Here is a 23321-nt window from a genome sequence, read left to right as displayed (position 1 = left end):
ATGTTTTTTTTTTTCCTCGAAAGGTACCAATTTGCCCCCTTTCCATGTTTCAGTTTATCGTTTTAAATAAATTTCTTTCAAATTTGGAACGCTCATAAAGTTAAGCATGAGTCTCTGCGTATCCCTACGTGTGAAGCATGTTTCATCAAAGATCCTTTGCAGTTCCGTCATTTTGATCTTTTTCTGGAGGAAGGGGGGGGGCAAAAGGGGCATAATGAATGCAAGTTTTCTTGAAAAACAGAAAAAAGCAACTTGTGTGCAAACACATTAATTTTTTTTAACCGGAGGGGTAATTGATTCCCTTAACACCCGCAACTGACAGGCCTGACTCTTTCCCTTTTACAATCCAAAAAGGAATGGTGTTCAGAGGCAAAAGCATTTTTATTCACACTATCAACTATTTTTAGCTGCATTCCCTCAGTTGCACAAATATTGCGAATGATAAATATGTCACAGCATGATGTGTAACCAGCAGTGAAAACATGATGCATACATATTTCAAAATTGAGGAAGATGTATCAATATTTTTAAAGTGATTTGTTAAGGCTATGTCAAAAAAGGCTTAGAAGCTCTGCTCTCAAGATCGCATTCAGCTCAAAATTGAAAGGGGAAAGGTTCACCAATTTAGCGATCGGTGGGGGGGGGGGGGATTTCAATCCCTCGCATAAGAAGTTTTACTTCAAAAATTTTATCCGTAATGTCCATATTAGATGGGCACTTTTGGTTGGTATTACAGGAAGGGCACCATTCTTTAATTTTCCACCAATATCGCCGATTTCCCATTATTTCCATCCATGTGACAGCAGAATGGCTGTAACCGCTATGACATAAATATAATGATGGTAATCACAGAATTGGTAATGGTTAAAATACTTAAACATGAAACACAAAAAATATCCTTATTTTATGGGATACCTTAATCTTCAAAGATGCTCTTATAATGGCAATCATTAACACAAAGGACCAAACTTTGTTTTTCTTAAACAAGCCAAATGCTTTCGGTACCATATTCTCTTGTATTAACCATTATTTAGTCACAATACATCGGTTTCGCAAACATACTACCAAAAATGACATACACGACAATTCATCTACATTTTTGCTCTTCTTTATTCACTAATAAGAAATTAGTGGCGTTATTACTTAAAAAAGAGGTTGATTAATTCACAATTTAACTAAAAAAATAAGTTAAAGAAAATCATTTTTTTTTACGCGAAAATACTAAAGTAAAATCACTCTATTCACCCATTATCGCAAAATTGACAAATCTATTTTTTTGCCATTAATAGGATCATGAAAGAAGGGGGAAAATGAAATGCCTTATAAAATGAATGAAAGCATCGTCTGAGAAAAGAGCCAAGACTTTCGATTAGCAAGTCATTAATTTCTGATTAATGATTTAATTATACTTGCAGCATCTTAAATTAAAAAGAAAAGGATGGTATCTCTGTTTTTTTTCGTTAAATGATTAGTTTAAAAAAGTGTGGTAAAGATGATGTTTAGCATTTATTGAACTCCAATCTTTCAATGTAGGCGACTGATGCATAAATGAGTTACAGCAGTTTTTACTGATTTCTGATTAATGAAATAGCATTTCACTGTAAAAAAATTCCGAAACGTTACTGAGTATTTCCGTGTAACGTTTCCGGATTTTAAAGGTTTTTATTCACTTTCTGGAAAAATCAAGTATCATTGTCAAAAAGTTTCCTCAATTGCTATAAGGCGCACGAATGCAGAATTCTCACCGTTGTGGAACATATTTTTTATTCCCAGTTAAAAGAATAACTGCGCGTATTCATAAAATGTATCAGCTTTGGACCGATTCCGACGCGTCCTGAGTAATGAAGCTCCCAAAGGAAGCAAATAAGTCTATGAACTACGTAGCTTTCCAAGCGAGTAAAATTATTGATACTTGCTTGCAATTCTATCTTAGCTTTGGCCGTGGATGCAGTACTGCTTTTTGGAACTTTCTTGATGAATCAAGAAGGTGCCAAACTATTATATTACGCCAACCTATGTTAACTCTGAAGTTCTGGAGACTCTCTTTAAACAGAAAGATTTCTGAATATTTCAGGTGACTTCAAGGATAACTTCGAGAAGGGTGCTGAATTTTAGCGGAAAATGTTCCTGGTTTTTGCGAGATATTTTACTTGCAGAATTTGGGCACATCAGCTGTCCATTGTTTTCCAGGAACGTTTCTGAATCGTTTTTAGTGTTTACTACTTGGGAAAACAAACATATACACACAAATATGGAATTATTTAGATAAAAATTAGGAGAGAGTACCATCTATTGTATGGTCTTTTTAAAGCTAAATTTAGTAAAAATTGGCATGATCATTCATTGAAGGGTAAAAATGTGATGCGACAACAGTATGCCAACTAAACCTATTTCTTCTATTTTTTACACATTATGTTGAAATTCTTTATAAACAAAATGCAAGGACTTACTGTAATCACTTTAATTTATTAATCATTTGTTAAAGTAAATATTTAAAATATTACTTTCTTCCGTTGCTTCTGAAATTATTTTATATTTATGCAAAACTAAGAACCTTATTCATGGCCGTTTTGGTGTTTTTTATTGAATCTCGAAGAATTACAGAAACTTTTCGTACGTGCCGAAACTGCATCTTTTTTAGCACGACCCCCCAAATTCTGTTCGATATCTAGTCCTCAAACCAAACCCTGTGAAAGACAGCTCGTGAGAGAACCAAGGTCTACTGTGTCACACTTAGTTTTCCGGACCAGAGACTGGGCAAGGCAGATGTTCCGGTTAGGTGGTCTGCCTAACGCGGAATCCTCAATGTTTGGTTCACAAATACGCTTGGTGCTCATTTTATTGACCTACTGAAGGGAGGAACGGCTTAGTCAAATATGCCCAATCCGGGAATAGAACCCGGGCATGTGGCGTAGGAGGGCAAAGCGATACCACTGAGCCACGGACTTCCTTTCTAGTCCTCGCATCTACAAAATGGTCGGCCAATTTCGTGAACGAAGTACCCTCGAAACGATATATGAAATTAACTATAAAACTTGTAATAGTAGATGCAATTTTCATGACTTATTACATTCTCGAATCGCGAAATTTTCTCACTTGGTTACAATTTTACAGGGCAACATTTTAAAAGCGGCATTTTAGTTCACGAAGTTTTGACTGGATACCAAGCTAGTTTACACTCAGTTGCTTCCTGTATCCATTCCAAAACTTAAATTTAAAAATTTATATTTTAATTAACTTGATAAACGGAAACTTGTTGATAAATTTGTAGCAATAACTGATTTACTGATGGGATATTTGCAGAGTAGGAAAATGAAGTCAAATCGAACTCTGTGATAGTGGTAAACGAAAAGTTTCTACATTTTACTACAATGTGTACACTGCAAACAAATTCCGAAAGCAGTCTTCTCACTAGTCTGAAAAATATTTTTAACTACCACTTCAAAGGTTAACTGAGTGTACTTATTGAAAGTATCGTCTTTAATCCGGATATGGCCTGTCCACGTTGATTAAGCTCCCAACGAGATCGAATAAGTCTCTGGATAGCTGGAGCTTCGCAAGACAAGAATTGCAGGCAAATGGTTCTTACTTGCAATTATGCCCTAGAGCTTTGGTCATGGTTGCATTTATGCTTTTGGAGCTGTCTTAAAAACTCTGGAAGGCTCTAAGCAATTGTATTAAGGGAGCAAAGAACCCTTTACCTTCACAATTTTCGACTTTCTGGAAAATATAAATGTTATGCATAATTTAATTCTGTACAATTTGATACCTTATTTATTACCATACGCAAAATTTTTTTCAAGTTATCCAAAAAATGCGTTAACTTTCCCCATAGAGATTTATGTTAACGGCAGCTGTTTAAGCTTCTTTTTCTCAGGTTTCTCGTTTTGCGTGCGTGATATCTCAGAAAGTTTGTAATATATTTTCTTAAAACTTTTAATGCATGTTTGTCTGGTTTATTTTTATGATCTGAACCTAAATTTATTTATTTTTTAAAAATATTTATTTATTCTTTTTAAATTTACTAAGTTAATATCAGCATTTTCAAAAATTCTGGGCAAAAATATTTCTTTTTCTAATACTAACCTTTATTTTTAGTTAAAATTTATCTTAAGATCATAATAATAAATCAGACAAACATGCATAAAAAGTTTTACGGAAATGCATAAGAAACTTTATGAAATATCATGCACGCAAATGAGAAACCGGCAACTGAGAAAAAGAGGCTTAAACAGCTGTTGTAAGCATAAATCTCTATGAGAAAAGTTTACGTAATTTTACGATTACTTGAAAAGTTTTTGCTTATGGTAATAAATAAGGTATAAAATTGTTCAGAATAAAACTTTGCATAACGTATATTTGTTTTCCAGAAAGTCGAAAATTTTGAACGTTAAGGGTCCTTAGACCCAAATTATCCTTGGTTCTAGACTGGCTTTAACCGGCGAGATCGCCATATTCTTTAAAAAGATTCAAGACTAATTTCAGGAAGGTTGCTGTTAGCAGAAAACATTCCTGGTTTTTGCAAGATATGTTACTGGCAGAAATTGGGCACATCAGCAGCCCATTATTTTCCAGGAACGTTTCTGAATCGTTTTTAAATTGTACTTTTATCTTTTAGTGCAAATCACATTCAATATATCATATTTTTTCTACAACTAATTTGTAAACATCGTACTTACCTGTCCCAAGAACGTTTTCGAAAACATTCTTTGGGTGTCGTCAACACAGCTTAGAGTTTATATACTGCATTTTACATACAACGCTAAAAAATAGAAAGATTTACAGAAATCGAAGACATAAAGCAAGAGTACTTAATGTCAAATTCTTCATTCTGGAGCACAAATCATTGTTATACCCTTATACATTTTTCCCTAATTCAACACTACTTTATGTATTCAACATAAATTTATTTAATGCTCTCTGAGCGACTACATTACTTCTTCACAAAAGAACTTGATCTGTGTTCTTAAAAACATAACTGCTGCTATAATTCATTGATGCATTAGTTCTCTTACTTAACGTTTTGCCTTTCTGATATCATATTCAGCAAAATTAAAGTTACTTAAACTTTATAACTGTCATTATTCCCTCTGATGTACGGTTGATATGACCAGGATTTATTTCGTTGATTTAGCATTTTTTAGCATGCATATGATTTAAACACCATTTTCAGAGTTTTATGATCTCTATTGCTTTTGCGTCTTCAGTTTTTTTTAAATTTTTTGCGCAATAAAGACTTTATTTTTATCGCTGTAAATGCTTGAATAACTAGGGGTGTCAGTTTCAATGCTTTAAGCTTTTAAGTTTTTCTTTTATAATTGTTACTGCCATGTGTGTATTTTTTTTTATATAATATCATCCTTAACTGTATTATTTCTTCACCAAAATCTGCAATTGGGTCATTCTTAGCGGATATTTTGATCATAGTAAGCTTGCATTGTAACATATATTGGTTTTAATTATTATTGTTTTATCTTGCTAACGAATCGAAATTGAATCTGATAATTAATTTTTTTATAGTACTTAAATAAGATTTCTCAGAGATCCACTTGCTCAGATTTATCTGAGCATTTAAATCTAAGCAATTGGGAGCAGCGGAGGTTTCCTCAGGTTGTCAAATGTCAAGTAATATGAGTTTCTTTTTTTTTGGTTTCAAATTTCTATGTTAATTTACTTTTTCGTACACAAGATATGCTGTTTCAAATATGAGGATTTCAGAAAGCTTTATCTTAACATGTAATAAGAACGTTTTATGTGATCTTCCCATTTTTCTCTTAATACAAAAACTGTTTTATTGGTATCCAGTTTAATATTAACAACTAAGTAATAAGCAGTTATTATTAATATCTGATCCTTTTCAGTTTTTTGAGTGTATTATTTTGTGTTTTTTTCTGTACACGTTGGCCGAGTTCCAGTCTCATAAACAATTTGGCCACCTCCCAATAAAGTGGTAGAGCAATATTGATCAACGGCGTGTGTGCATCAGGCGTTATTGGTATAAAGATAATAAAATACGAAATGCATTAAACTTTTCTTCACTGTCTCTACTAATGATCATTTTTTCCCGTCTAGACAAACTACATAAATAAAGGTAACTGAGTTTTCTCAAATGCAGGACAAAAGGTAGACTTTTAAGAAAACATTCCAGTTTATTATTGTTTCAGATGCAACAAGTCCATTACAAGAGCAAAATAAATAAATGTAAGCTAACTTTTAACAAAGTACTCAAAAATGTATCATTGACGATGATTGTAATTTAAGAAAGTTTAGGCCAGTGGTTTTACAGTGTTACAACATGATTAATGATGTTACGTGATACAGTAAAACCTGTAAAGTTGACCACCTTTGTAAGTTGACCACCTGTCTATGTTGACCGCTTTTGTCAGGAACGGAATTAGTCCTATCTTATATAATGAAGGAAAACCTCTGTAACTTGACCACCTGTCTATCTTGACCACCTGTCTATCTTGACCACTAATGAACACCAAATTTGGTTTGGAGTACTGTAAAAAACCCTTTGTAAGTTGACCACTTGGTTTAGTTTTTAAAATTTTACTTAGCAAATTATTTTATTTTATTATTATTTTTTTTATAGCTTTCCAAGAATATTTTTGATACCAGAACAGGATTTTACTAACTAAATGAAACAGCAGCATAACTAAACCTCCTTTTGAGTTTAACCACATGTTAAAACTACTAAGAACCCTTTTATTTCTCAAACTTGTTTTTCTTTTGTTGATCTATTTGAGATTGCCCTTTGTACTCTCTGTTCAATGAAAACATGTGTCAATAGAAAAGTACAAAGTATTTTTTTCCAGTTGCAATATTTTGTGGCAACAATGGAATTGTGCTAAAGAGTAAAGTTACTTCCATTGAAGTATTTCTGGTGCAAATGATAAAGAGATAGGACACACACACATTTTCATTTTCAACTGCTTTTTTGAACTATGAGAGTCTAGCTTGTTGCTCTTTGTGTTATAGTTTTACATAAAACGGCTTCAAAAAGAAAGTTAGTTGAACTTGAGATCAATAAAAAGTATAAAAAATTAAAATTAATTGAAAAGGGAGAAAGCCAGAGAAAATTAGCTGACACATATGGAATTTCTAAAACTAGTGTCTAATAAGTGCGCCAACTTCAATAGGAGTTATTTTGTTGAAAAGTAGATTATCATGGAGTATAAATGTATGTGAGAAAAATTTGTAATTTTTGAGAAGCTATGAATTTTTAGGAACTATTAATATCAAATGAGTAACTTTTCATAAATAATAAGATTTTTTTTTTGGATCAATTTACTGAAATTTTAAATTTGCATGACACATCATACGTCATTCTGGGAAAATAATCTCTAAAAATATTTGAATAACATTTTAAATAATAGTTTCAAAGTAATGCTAAACAATGAAAGTGAGTTTAACAGAAAGAGTAAGTGTCAATCACTCAAAAAATGAATACATGGAGCAAGAAATGACGAAAAAAAAATCATTACCCCCTTTATAAGTTGACCACCTGTCTAAGTTGACCACCAAAGTACTGCACCGCAAGTGGTCAACTTACACAGGTTTCACTGTATGTCTTATTAAAATCACAAAGGACCATTCATTACATGGCATATTTTTATCCATTTTGTGACATTTTCGAATATCATAGCATAACTAGCTACGTTATATGGTGTACCCTTGTTATCCAAATTAGTTTAAATTTTTTTTTAAATAAAGGACACACCATGTGAAATCAAGAATCATGTTATGAAGTCATGTATTCGTCATTTTTAAACTTCATGAGATAATGCATAGCACCATGAAACTAAAAAGTTTTTCTCCATTTTATCCAGATTTAATTTAGCTAACTTAACTAAAAACAAAATAAGGTGCTTCAGATGTTATGAATATGATTTCGTATGCTTGTATTTCTCAGTCTTCTATAGTTTTCTAAACTTGTTGTAAAAATTAATTTTGTTTGCTTTTGTGTATGTGCAGACATTTTTCTTTAAGAACTTGGCAGTTTAAATTATCAATTTATTTACTCACCAATAGTTTTATTTCTCTTTTTGAGCACTTAAATGTTTCCATTTTAACACTGTAACTGATGCAAAGGAACAAATGAGACAACACAAAACAAAAGGACTAGGATAATTTACAGAATTTAGATTTTTGAATATGTTACGTACCGTTTTATACCAAGTATTTAAACCTTAAATTCATGAAATGGCTATACGAATAATGATCAATGTTATACACTCATAAACATGGAGTTTGTTTAGTGTAGTTATTCCTTCGATCACATTTTTTCTTATAAAAATAAATTATAATATCAGTATATACTTTTTTTAGAAAAAAAGGATAACATGTTTTTTTTTTCCATAGAAACAGTGTACCAAAGTTATTCTTTCCAGAATAGTTGGTTTCAAAAAGTCGATTTCTTATTGTAAAAAAAAAATGTTTCATTTTTCATTTAACTGCAAGAGTTAATTGTGTTTTTTAAAGAAATTTTTCAAAAGTTGACGTTTAAAAAATCGTACTTGCTCTCATATGTTTCCAACACATACATTAATCAAGAGCTATCATTACAATTAAGTGATAAATCCTTTTAGAAATCCTGAACAGTAGGAAAATGTTTTCATTATATCCGGCGATAAAATGATTCACTTACTTTACTGCGTTTCCTAAATTTAATAAATGAGTTATTTCCGATACTTTAGAAGATCATTTATTAATTTGAAGTTACGATTCAGTTATTTTACTCCCAGTAAATAAAAAATATTTCTTGGTTAGAATATACTTTATCATATTTGATTTATCTTTCTTTAGAAGTCTTTTGTTGTTTGTGAACTCTTATTTACTGAAATGATAGTTTAAGCCGTAAAAACAACATAGTTGCGGTTCATGAATACAGTTAAAATATTCGAGGTTTTATGATTGCGTTTGTGCGTACGTATTATAGCTACACAAATACAGAAGACGTTTATTTTTTTATTGCAACTACTGTATTTTTTAAGGGTAGAAAAGACCAGATCAGTAATTTCAAAGTTTTTTAAAGTAGAGGGAGGAGTTTTCGTTCAATGTATTTTATAGGGAAAAAACAATAACATACGGACAAAAATGCCGAATACCATATTTCATTATGTTTCTAAAATTCAGGCGAAACGAGAAAATACGGCAACTGTAGGCAGATAAGTATTACGAAAAAATCGTATCTTTGATATGAAAAGCAATCACTGTAAACACAATAAAACATAAACAGTGTCTGTATATTAAACTGTTTACTGTTTAATAATGCAAAATGCATATTTGACTCTTGTCCATAAAAATATCAATATCAGGAAAAACATATCCAAAAACATGGATGAACGTTTCCCCTTAATCCTCTCTTATAATTTCAATTTAGCGGGTGAAGAAAGTACAATAAAGACGTGATACTTTTGGGTGAAATGTAAGTAAAAATATGCTTTTGCTGTGGAGAAAGAATTTTCTTCAAATCTATCTCCAAGATACTTGACACAATGTGTCTCTATTTCACTGGAATAATCGGAAAAATTCTTTCTCGGCATAAAAAAATCATCCATAGAAAAGATACATACGAAATATACTGACATATTTGACAGATGATATGATACAGATGTTTCCAGTCACTGATTTGTGTCATTTTTGTTGATATTTGATCCCAAATATTTTGACATGCAATTTGATCGAAATATTCAATGTGATTTTTGTGTGATAAGATATCAGAAATTCGTTAAAATAAAACTTGACTTCAGAAATGAAACTTCAGAAATGAAACCATTGTCCTCATGTTACATATCGTGTGATTGACGTTTGGTATTTTATGTTATTGAAAGTATGGAAACTGAAATTTTAAGCCATAATTTAATTTATTTTCAGTTGCAGCTATGCGTAAAATGCGTAGGTCTATGTAACCTGTAATATAAATGAAAATCAAAATCGTAAACGCGATCCGAAAAATCTTTGTGCTTTGTTTTTTTTTTTTTTTTTTTTTTTTTCAGCAGCTGGAACAAAAACAATAAATATTAAGTTTATTTCAAAAAATCACAATCACAAAAAAAAAGTTAAAAACATTTATGAATTTAGTCTGTGGCATTTCTAGCATGGGTGTCGACAGGATGGAATTTTGTGATGTCATCCCTCCTTAAAAATTCCGAGATTGCGTGTAAATATATAGTTTATCATTTTATCATGCTTTTAACAAATTGGTTTAAAGTATATCAGTTCAGGTAGAATCCTGCAACTCAATTTTCACCTACTTCTTGTGATCGGACGAACTTTTAAATTTGGTATTCAACCTCAGACCCAATAACAATGCCAGCTTCGATAATCGAATTAATTAATAAACTATTAATTGTTAGTTTATTCCAAATATACTAAGTTTGGTGTATGACACTGCAATATTTTATTAAACAATTAATTAATTAACTATTAATGATTATTTTTTCAGTTTTACCTACTATTTTTTGCATAAACCCTCCAATACCTGTGGGGCAAAAACGAAACTTGCACAAATTATAATTCAACGTCAATAAAAACCTCTGATTTTAATGCACCATATAAAATGTATTTTAATGTTCCAAAGTAGTTTAAACGTAAAATAGAATTGTTTTTATCTTATTTCATGCTAAAATGTTGGTGAGCCTTTAACTGAAAATTCATTGCGGATCACGGTCATTGTCGAACAGTGCTTTTGTCTAAAATGTATCTCACTTGTTTAAAGCAATATAAATATGACAATAAGTATATACCTGACATATCACATATTTTCGAACTTGCAATGTAAATGCTGTAAAATGTAAATGAGTTGTGACTTTTTATCATATATGTGTTTTTATTTCTGCTTGTCTATATTATATAAGTTTATGTTATATACTGGGCTATGTGTTTCCAGTCCAATCGCGGAGAAATATACGTAGAGTATTTTTCTTTTTTTACATTACCGCATTAAAAATATTCTGATTGCATTGAAACTATGTTGTGCATGGGGATGTAAATAAAGCTAACTGTTTTTCATCGTTATAGTGTTATTTATCTAGAAGTTTACTGTTCAAACTAATTTTACTAACTAAATAAATTCACCTAATGGTATTTTTTAATTTTAATTTCTCTTTCAATGTCATCGTCAATTTAACCGTCTCTGACATTCGTTGTAAGAAAAAAAAAAATGGTTTCATCCACTTGTTGTGAAAATCAAGTATCTTTGTCAAAACGTTTCTTGAATTGCTACGAGTTAAAACGTATGCAGGCTTCTTACTGGAGTAAAAAATATTTTGTAGCTACCCATTCAAAGATTAACGGAACGTATTTATTAAGTGTATCGACTTCAGCTGGCTTACGACCTGTCCACACTGACTGAACTCCCATTAAGAACAAATCAGTCTCTGCATGCCGTAGTTTTGCAAGAAGTACAGGCGGGTTCGATTCATGATTCTTACTTGCAATAGTCTCTGCATGTCGTAGTTTTTCAAGAAGTACAGGCGAGTTAGATTCATGATACTTACTTGCAATTCCGTCTTAGCTTTGGTCACGTTTGTAATAATGCTTTTGGAGCTTTCTTGGTAAACCAAAAATGTGCTAAACAATATCATTAAACCTACCAAAGTTTTCTTTGAATATTCCAACACACGTTTGGCTTTAACCGGTGATATTAATATGATATGATTATAATTCTTCAGAGAGGAGTCTAGGATAATTTTAAGAAGGTTACTGATTTTTTTTTGGAAAAGGTTCCTTTTTTTTTTTGCAAGATATGTTCCTTGCAGAAATTTGGTGCATTAGCTGCCCATCATTTCCCCGGAACGTTTCTGAATTAGTTTTACGGTGTTGTCTGATAGAAGTATTTAGAATCGATGTAAACTTTTCAGACATACGCAATACTAAAAAACAGAAAATACAGAAATAAGAAAGTTTCAATATACCATGGTTTTAAAATGAATTAAAAGTGTGAAATCATTTCTCTTGGTTTCATGTAGATTTTAAGACCTGTAGTGTAGTTTTAGCTTTTCTTAGATTCCTTGGAAAATTTGTAAATTTGGAGTTTTCAATTGTCATCAAAATCTTTGTAAACTTTAAGACGCATACACTGTGAACACGATTCAGAAACGTTCCTGGAAAATAATGGGCATTCTTCCAGTTGTAAGAAATTTCTGCCAGTAACATATCTTGCAAAAACCAGGAACGTTTTCCGCTACAACTCATTAACCTTTCTGAAATTACCTTCGAAGTTTCCTAAAATACTGAGAAATCTTCTCGTTGAAAGTCAGTTGTGTCTCTGGAACTTTAGAATAAACTTAGGTATGCACTCTTAGTAGTTTGGCAACTTACCGCGTTTCGAGGAAAGCTCCAAAAGCAGTATTACAAACATGGCCAAAACTGAGAAAAAAATGCAAACACACAAGTAAGTATCAATAATTTTACTCGCCTGCAATTCTTGCTAAGCTACGTAGTCCATTGACTTATTTGCGCCCTTATGGGAGCCTTAGCAGCCTGGACGAGCCGTAATCGAGCTCAAGCCAGTACACTTTATAAATACGCTCAGTTACTCTTTAAACTGCTAGCTAAAAACATTTTTCACAACAGCAAGAAGTCTGTGTTCGTGTCAGTGCGTTCCTGTCAGGAAACGTTTTGACAATGATACTTGATTTTTCCAGGAAGTAGATAAAAACCATTGAAATCCCCAAACGTTACACAGAAATAATCAGTAACGTTTCAGATTTTTTTTTTTACAGTGTAACTATAAGTGCAAATGATAGATAGCCATAAGAAAAGTTGCAACTCTGTTCATACTAATTTCAGAGCGATAAAATTGTTAGTTAAATTATAAATGCATAAAATTGGTATTTTTTGCGTGCGCCCCATATGCTTCCTTTTTACGATTGAAATTATTTTGATAGTACATAGTTAAAAACTCACAATCACACATTTTCCAGACAATCTATAAAAAATTAGGCACTTTTGTGGGACTCCAAATCTACATGAAGCTTAGATGAATCATTTTATACTTTTAAATTCTGTTTAGTTTACTTATAAAATTGCGGGTTTTTAATCAATAGCCTGCCCCATCCTTGGTTTTTGGCTTCGTATGCATTCTAGTTCATCCTTTGGCAGACAATCTAGTTAAAAAAATTATTTATATAAAAACATTATGTTCGACAGATAGCAATATTTTGAAAAACTGATGCATTAATAAGCTATCAAAATGACATCAAACGTACTATGATAATAATGTTTAAAAAAAAAAAGGAATAACATTCTAGGTAGGTGCTTCTAGCCGCACGAAATTTTTTTGACACATAAACTGCTAAATGTAAATTTATTATTAACTTTTTATATTCATATTTTTATCGACAACATATTTCTGGAATTAAATAGCGTAATAGTGGAATGCTTTAGTCTTTCAAGATTGTTATTACTACTCTAATAAAATTTTGAAGCATATATGTTTAAAAAACACAATTATTTAACATGCCTTTTAAAGCAATTCATAATCTTTGAATTTTAGATTTTCTTATATTAGAAAAAAATATAGTGGAATAGAAGTATTTTATCTCTAATTCTATCATATTTAGAATGATGACGAGTTGAATAACATAATTTTGTTCAAATTTTTGTTATTAATATTATTAAATACGCATGCAAGGTTCGCTTGTGAGACTAAGATACCAAAAATAAGTTGTTTTTCATTAAATTCTGAAGCATATACACTTAAAATTTAGATGTTTAGAAACAAAAATCCGTAGACATTTTCCGATAAATTAGTTTCAAATTTGTTTATTTTTTTAATCTGTGAAATGTTGCTTCTAATAAATCTTTAAACATTTATTGTCCTAGAACTCTCGAAAAAGATAAATATTAAATCTTCCATAAATCGTGTCTTCTTAGGTTTGATAAATGGTACAGTCATAGAAAAAAAAAACGAAACACTCGATCGTATTCAAAGACTATTGATACTAGAGGCACGTGTAAGGTGTCATTGTTTCAGGAATAAAAAGTTCTACAAAATTATGGTAAAAAATTGTTGTTAAGGGGTCGTCTTCATATTAAAACGAGCATCAACTTCAAATTTTTCAATGAGAACCCCCTTTTTTTATCACATATTTGTAATCAGCATCTTTTTTTAACTTTGTATACAAAGTTTTGTTTAATTCGATCCAGTCGTTACTTCAGAATCGAGTTTTGAAAAATTCCTCTCGTAATGTTAAAACGTATTTTGATATTTTTACTCATAACACAAAAACTAGATTAGGCACGGCAAAGATTGTTTTTTTGTATCAAAATATGAATCGACCCAATAATAAAAACATCATTTATAACGCCCAAAATGTAATTTTAGTTTTTTTATGAATTATTTTAATATTTTTTGAAAAAAATATGATCTGAAACCATATTAAATTTTAACAGAAAAACAATCTAGAAGAGCTTTTATGAGGGAATCCAAAATTTGAGCTCAAATTATTCAGTAGTTTTTGCGCTATGCTTAAAAATTCCTTTTTTCCTACTTTAGGGGACCGTACACTTTTTTAAAACAGAAATTATGAAAGTTGGTTTCTTCGTAAAAAAAGAAAAAAATTGTTCAACAAACTAAGCAAACCAATTATAACGTGGTTTTTCTACATTAGAGTTACGCCTATGAATTTTTTAAATGCATAAATTTATTCGCTGTCTCTGCAGAAGAACAACACAATATTGCAACCGTCAGTTTTTTGTAGATATCGTTCAGACATCAATGTGTAAATAATGCGAAACACTACTTCATTGTCTAATAAAAGAATATTTTATAGAACTTTTTAAATCAAAAGCTATACTTTAAATACTTCTGTTTTTTTTTTTTGTTTATTTTATTTTTTTCTTATTTTTAATTTTTTCTGCGTTTAGCCATTGCCTTTTGGAAAACAATAACTCAAATAATATATATATATATATATATATATATATATATATATATATATATATATATATATATATATATATATATATATATATATATATATATATATATATATATATATATTAATTTGAATTTTTGGCATCTTGAATTCAAATAATGTTTTTCGCAATCACGAGCCGTGTATGTGTATGTATGCGCGTGTGTGTTTGTGTAAGCGCATGTGTGTGCGTGTTGTGTATGCAGTGCTGTGTGTGTACGCGCGTAATTGTAGGCTTTCGTGTGTGTGTGTGTTTGTGTAAGCGCATGCGTGTGGGTGCGTGTGTGTGTATGTATGCATGTGCGTGCGTGTAGGCGTTCGTGTGTGTGTGTGTGTGTACGCGCGTGTGCGTGTAGGCGTTCGTGTGTGTGTGTATGTAGGCATGAGTGTTTGTGTCTGTGCAGGCATGAGTGTGTGTCTGTGTGTGTGTAGGAGTGCGTGTATGTGTGTGTGTAGGAGTGCGTGTATGTGTGTGTAGGAGTGCGTGTACGTGAGTGTGTAGGAGTGCGTGTATGTGTGTGTGTGTAGGATATTGACGCGACCTGGAGACGGTTTTCGCCAGAGGAGCAGCATCGTGAGGCGGCCGGCCGACGATGGTGCTGCGGAGGGTGCTGGTGGGAAAATAAAATGATATCACATTAAAACAGTCAAATAAAAGCAATAAGCAATCGTGATTGCTCAAAAAAATTAACATGCACAACTTTTTCACAGAAACATACAACAAAACCCCAGTGTCTTGCCAGTCATGTTGCAATAGAGTGTAGAATTAGTGGCTCTTCCCGGTGATAATTTGCTAAAAGGAAAAATTATTGCCTTGTCTAATTCTGGAAAAAGTACTCGAAAAATAGCCGACAGTGTGAAGTTTCTCCTTTAACAGTATCCAAATGGGTCAAAAAGTAATAATTGCTCTTAGATAAGTTTACTGGTTTTTAGGAATTAATTTTTTTTGTATAGAGTTTGAATAATTTTCAATGTGTTAGGATCTAGGAGAGGAAATCTCAAACGCATTAGTGGGCCGCGTGCTTTGAGCTGTATTCTGCACAAAAGTAGTAGTTGTGGCTAATTGTGAACTTTTTTTTTTTTTTTTTGACTTCGTCAAAGATTTAACAAAACATTAGTTTGCGTGTTAGATTAAGTTGAGTTTTTGTCTATTCTTAATTATAATTTAAATACTATTTTTCTATTTACTTTCTCGGTTATTGGCGTGCATTTCACATTAAAATAATTCTCGCAAGACAATGATAAAATTTCAAAATATTTTCTTCTCTTTTGAACAACATGGAAAAATATCGTCAAAGAAAGAAAGTGAAAAAAAATATTGTTATCAACTAATGGGTGCCTATTTTATTAAATGCATCTTTTTCAGAATCCAAAATCTGGATATTCGGCTCCAACTTTGTGACACTGGAACTAATTCTACTTTCTGTTCTTATTCTTTGAACACACAACGGGCCACATGGACCAACGTCGCGGGATGAATGCGGCCCGCGTCTTCACTGCGAATTGGTTTTCCCATTCCATGGCTGCTGTGAGTCCTAATATTGAACACATCAGCCCTGAACTAGATTTAACCGAACAATGTAGCAGGCGTCATGTCATTGAAGCCGAGAGTGCCTAAAAACTGGTGGATGAAGAAAATTTATCTCACCAGTGAGATGCCGTAAAAATACAGCAGATAAATTTACTTTGCCTACCAGTTTATTCGCACTCTCAGCTTCAATAAGATGACTTCCGCATCCCACACGCTTAGTTTCGATTCCAGTCTGCGAAATATGCAGCGAGGACGAAATCGTAGCTTCTGGATAGTTCAACCCGCGTGTCGGGTATGCTGCCTATAGTATTGCTATAGGTGCGCCAGCCTGATGCTGTAGACAATGCTAGTGTGCAAGTATATAGTGCGCGAAACAATATCAAATAAAGCTGTTTTGTTTGTAATGTTACAAAATCGGAGAAATGACAAGAAGTCAGATTTCCGTTCACCATGGTTAAAATTAAAATGACTTTTTTTTTTTTTTAATTACGGGCTGAACCATCTCGAATCTCGTTGCTAGAAACAGCATTGGGAAATTACTTTCCTAAATTGGTTTTAAGAGATGTTACATGTTTAACTAAAACCGCCGATTGTGTTATGTCTTTTTAATAATGCCACGCATTATGATCTTTCGCATAAATTAGGATTTGAAACAAATTCTCTTTTTTTTTTATTACAAAAAAGCCTCTAGAACAATTACTGTGTTTGTCCACTGGGTTAATTCAAATAACCAAATTTTTCCCAAATAAAGTTCGAGTATAAAGGGTTTGCTCATTAACGGGTATTTATATTCTCCTGTTTCTGCTTTATTTTTTAGATTGATACTTCGTTCATTTTATGTATTTAGAGCAAGTTTTCACGGAATAAATGGACCTTGCTTCGCTCGAGTCTCCAATCTATTTAATGCTGCGTCTTCCCACGTTGTGCGGTATATTTTTTATATTTTTGTGTGCGATGGCTCAAACTTCTGCCGATGTTCTGCGAAATTAAAAACGCGCAATTCCATTTTACAATCAAAGACTTTTTATTCATTCCAAAATAAACCTGTAACATAGGTTATGTTTATCAAACATATTCACATCATGTTTCTAGGTATAAGGTTGAATATTTACATTTCTATGAGGCTTGAATGATTATATGAGCAATCCAATAGGTTTATATTAGAAAAAGTCAAAAAGTTCCATTACTTTTAATTTGTCATTATTCGGTTTACTAAAGAACGATCTATACGATGGACCAGCCAAAACTCATCCGTCTTTCTTAGGTTAATGTAGATAGACAAAAATCAGTAAATATTTTTATTAATAAAAAAAAAAAAAAAAAAAAAAAACGACCGTAAATCGCTTTTTGCCGCAACATAATCAGCTAAAAAGTATCGGATTACGGAAGAAAAGAGAACTTCAAAAAAGCATGAGTTGAGCTGGATAATCTCGATCTTTTCATTGTTCACCTTCCGTTACTTGATAAACCGTGACCTTGAAAGAAGCGTTTTCAATGTGGTGATGGTCCCTAAAAAGCTTTTCGTTAATAACTCCTGTTCTACTGCACGGAATGCAGTGAAATTTCGTATCCTGGCTGTATTTTGCGGTCTAAACATAATTATGTAGCAAAATCTAGGGGTTCCCATTTGAAAATCAAGAGTTGGTGCTCATTTTGCTTTGTATATGGTCCCTTATCAAAATTTTACCTACGTAGTTTTAAAGAAGACTTTAAACTAAGTCGAATGACATCTTTCTTTCCTTTCTAGCATGAAAAATGGCCGAATAATTAAAAGTGTTTCGTTTTTTTTTTTCTATGACTGTACATAGACCATTTATTATGTGTCAAATTACAATGTGACAACTTAGAATGTTATGCAGAATGACCCTTCTAACATTTAGCAAACAATACCTCAATCCTTCCGCTTTCATGTGCTCGCGAATTCTAAAGTTATTCATCATTTAGACATACCTTTAACACTACATCATCAATCTTTCTGATTATCCCTTATAAAGTGTAAGAAATAAAGGATTCTTTCCAAAAAATCCTCATAAATTTGTAAAGCAATTTGAAAGCATTTTAACTGCTAAAATAAATGGACATACTTTTTAAAAATCAATTTATCTACACCCGAAAACATTAAACATAAAAATATATTTACACTCAAAGCATTTTATTTTATAGATTTTTTAAAAAAAAGTTAGGAAAAGACACACAAGAAGTGTTGCTGAACTTGAATTTGAGGCGAAATTCGAACTGAGAGACTGTTGACCAAAAAACAGTTGAAATTCATAACCTCGTTTAACTTCATGTGACATGCATTTGAAAACCTTTTGAACCAAGTTTCAATAAGTCCAGTCATTTTGGATGAATTTACCCTTGTGGGTTTCCTTTGTATTACTTCATATTTTGTGGTAAACGAATGCCAAAAAGCTCCAATGTTGCACTCTGCATGCAAGATTATCCTATCACTTCTCTAATTGTTATTGAATTAAATAAGCTAGCAAAACTGCAAAGCGAAATATTTTATTTATTGATTTTGAATATACTCTTTGGAAGCTAATGAATGCTTAAAAGTTATTGTTATGTTCTCTACAGTACATTAAAAAATAAAAATTTGTGATACTTTGAAAAAACCGGTAAGTTTTAATTATTTGGAAAGTATTTTCTTGTGAAAATTTGCACTACTTTTACAAAATAACATTTAACTCCACATGTCTGAAACGGTTTGCAGTTAGTCTAGCGAAAAGACATCCGTGAAACAGGTTAATAATTCTTATTAAATACTGTTGATACTTATTATTTCTAAACTGTTGGTTACCATAAATTATGTTAAGTGTTTTTGTTGGTTTTATACGGTTAAACTATGAGGGGAGCAATTAACAGTAGATAATATATGGATGAAAAATACGAGAAACACTTCAACATGGTTTTTATTTCTCTCCCAAAACTTCAACCACTGACCTTTTCTATTTTTCGTGAAAAATTGTATATTTTCTGAAAAAAATGCCCATACTTTTACATGTATTTTTTTATATTTATATTCCAAATTTACCAAATTTATGTTTTGTTCTTTACAAATTTGTTTAACAAGCATACCTTATATTAACGTGATTTCGTTGGGATTTTATATAGTTTTAATGTTAAAAAATATGTTTAGCGCATTTTTAGAAATTTAATGCAGAAATGAATCGCATATACTTTTCATATTTTGTATGTTTCCGTTCCAAATTTACCCTATGTGCTGTTCTTTAAAATTTCGCTTAAAAGCATACACTGTAAAAACGATTCAGAAACGTTGCTGAAAAAAAATAGGCAGCTGATGTGCCCAATTTCTACCAGTAACATAACTCGAAAAAACTAGGAACGTTTTCCGTTAAAATTCAGTAACCTTCCTCAGATTATCCTGAAAAATCCAGAAATCTTCTCGTATAAAGCTAGTCGTGTCTCTGGAATTTCAGAGAAATCTTAAGTAGGTTTAATATAACACACTGTAAAAACGATTCAGAAGCGTTCCTGGAATATTTGAGGCAGCTGATGTGCCCAATTTCTGCAAGCAACATATCTCGCAAAAATCTTTAAAGTTCTCCGCTAAATGTCAGTAGCTTTTCAGGATAAATCCAGAAATCATCCCATTTAAGCAAGTCGTGCCTCTGGAACTTCAAAGTACTCTTTGGTAGGAATAATATAACAGCTTGGCACCTTCCTGATTTATCAAGACAGTTTCCAAAAGCAGAATTGCAAACAAGTATCAATCATCTCACTTGATTGCAATTCTTGCAGAGCTACATAGTCCATACTTATTCGCTCCCTTTGGGAGCTTAATCAGCATGGACGAGCCGTAATCGAACTGAATCCGATACACCTTATAAATACTCTCAGTTAATCTTTAAACTGGGAGCTAAAAATATTTTTACAACAGAGGGAAGTCTGCATTCAGACAACTTGTAGCAACTCAGGAATCTTTTTGACAATGATACTTAATATTTATAGGAAGTGGATAAAAACCACTGAAATTCCGAAATGTTACACGGAAATAGTCAGTAACGTTTCGGAATTTTTTTACAGTGCAGCTTCAAAAGCTGAATTGCAAACAATGCCAAAGCTAAGCTAGAATTGCAAATAAGTATCACACTTCATTGCAATTCTCGCAAACTACGTAGTCCCAAGACTTATTCGCTTCCTTTGGGAGCTTAAATCAGTTTGGGAGAGCCGCGATCGCATTAAAGCTAATACACAATTAAAATACTGTCAGTTAATCTTTAAACTGGAAGCTAAAAATATTTTTATAACAGTAAGAAGTCTCCATTCATGCAACTTGTAGCAATTCAGGAAACTTTATCACAATGATTCTTGATATTTCCAAGAAATGTATAAAAACCATTGAAATCCCGAGACGTTACATGAAAATACTCAGTAACGTTTCGGAATTTTTTTTACAGTGTACTTTATATTTACATCATTTTGATTGTGCTTTTTATAGTTTCGGTTTTAAAAAATACGTTTAACCCATTCTCCAGATTTAAAGCAGTAATTAATTCTGTATGATTTTAATATATTTCTACGAAACAGCTCGCTTATATATTAATTATCTTTCGCTAATACGGAAAATTATTAAACATATATAAGGAATATAAATATACATTATACCTTAATCGGACCTTTGTACTAGGAAATGGAAAATAAATTGCCTATCGGTGGTATTTCATTTTCCCTTACCATTTGTCGATTCCAAATGGCATTTATCCTACGCCCCATCTGGTAATTGATGCAGACTCCAAGATTTCACAGCCACACCCGATATATAATTGCTAACAGGTCATTATCAATACCATAAATCATCTCTTTGGAAAGACGGGACGTTTGTTGGCTTAATCGTAACCATTTAGTTGAAGTGTACTTCGAGAAATCAGTTGGTTTTGGGACAAGTTGAAAACAAATGTTCTGTTGTAAAATCAAATAAAATATCCATTGAATTTTTAAATAAAAGTGAAAAATATTTGCGTGTGTATAAATGCATTTAATATTTAAAAAAATATGTTTTTTTTTAAATTTTATTTTAATCATTAAATGTATAGAAGACCGGGTGTAGTTCACACATATTTTAGAATGTTAATTATTTCCATTTTGTTTCTAGTTTTACGGATTTAACTAATAGTTCATATAATATTACCGCTGCTCAATCAACGAGTTTTACATATTTCGTAACAAACGTTTATTCATATAAAACATATTTTAAAATAAATTGCATCAGTTAATTCATTTTTCAAAATTTTGCTTTTTTCCTGTGCTTATTCCTTGCTTAAAATCAATGGTTTATTGAGTAAAAATATTGGAAATGCTAAATAAAAAATAATCAAATAAACTTTGCTTGAATATGATTGAAGTGAAAAATCAACGGCACTGTAAACACGATTCAAAAATGTTCCTGGAAAATAATGGGCAGCTGATGTGCCCAGTTTCTTCCAGTAACATATCTTGAAAACGCCAGGAATGTTTTCCACTAAAATTCAGTAACTTTCCTGAAATTATGCTGGAAGGTTACTTAAAAAATCAGAAATCTTCCCGTTTAAAGCCAGCCGTACTGCTAGAGCTCCAGAGTGAACTTATGCAGGTATAATATTATAGCTTGGGACCTTCCTGATTTATCAAGAAAGTTCCATAATCAGCATTGGAAATATTACCAAAGCAGAATTGCAAGAAAGTAATCAGAATTTTACTCTCCTGCAATTCTAAGCAGTATATGGACTGATTCTCTCCCTTAGGGAGCTTAATCAGTCTGGATGGACCGCAGTCGAGCTGAAGTCGATACACTTTATAAATACGCTCAGTTAATCTTTAAACTGGGGGCTAAAAATATTTTTTCACAACGGTGAGAAGTCCAACTTGTAGCAATTCAGGAAGCTTTTTGACAAAGATATTTGATTTTTCCAGGAAGAGGATAAAAACCACTGAAATAACAATACGTTGCACAGAAATGATCAGAAATGTTTCTGATTTTATTTTTACAGTGTAAAACAAGCACACGCATTAAGAAACGTACAACAGGCAGCAAGAAAGTCGTGAGAGACTGAATTACATTGAAATAATTAACTAAGTAACTAAATAAATAATAATAGCAATAACAATAACGCAATGGGACAAACAATTTAGAGAAGCAATGGGGATGTTCCCTTCAGCCAAAAGTACTAGTTTTAGTCAATGAAATTGGTTACATGTAATTGGTATTGGAATTACATGGAATAATAACAGAAAATACTTTTATTTTTCCCCAACATTTAATTTTCAATTAATCTTCTAAAATGTCTGATTTAAAAAAAATAAAAAAGGTTCATCGTGTGACGTTGCAAGTGGTGAAAGCCATCTTGAACCGTAGCGCGTGGTTGTCTTTTCTGGCAACATATCGCCTTTTATTTTATTATTATTATTTTTTTACCGTGAGCAATTTATTGGCGGAACGAGAATTGTTAAAGATAAGAAAGCTAAATAAAATAGCAAAGTTTGTCAGTGTCCTGAAACTTTATTTTAGTAACCCTAGCGGTTTGCTCACTTGTGACATCAGCAGCGAAAATGAAAACAACGGCTGAAGGTCGTTTAAGATTATTCTTTTAAAGAGAAAAAAATAAGTCAAAATTAAGAAAAAAAAGGTAACTTGCCATGCATTTTTTACCATGCTCTTTCAAAAAAAAAAAAAAAAATATTATTGAAAAATGGGAAAAACAAACCATTTCTGGCAAAATTGTTATATGAAAAAAGGATTTGCTTTTACTTTAAAAAATAATTGTTTTTTCCGGTTCAAACAGAATTTATATCAATTGGGATTGCAGGAGAATTCTTCAGACAAATTGTTCGACAGAGTGTAAAAGACAAATATTACTGAATAT

This window comes from Uloborus diversus, chromosome 8 (genome assembly GCF_026930045.1).
Source record: "Uloborus diversus isolate 005 chromosome 8, Udiv.v.3.1, whole genome shotgun sequence".
Classification (NCBI taxonomy): Eukaryota; Metazoa; Arthropoda; class Arachnida; order Araneae; family Uloboridae; genus Uloborus; species Uloborus diversus.
This window is presented reverse-complemented; position numbering follows the sequence as displayed.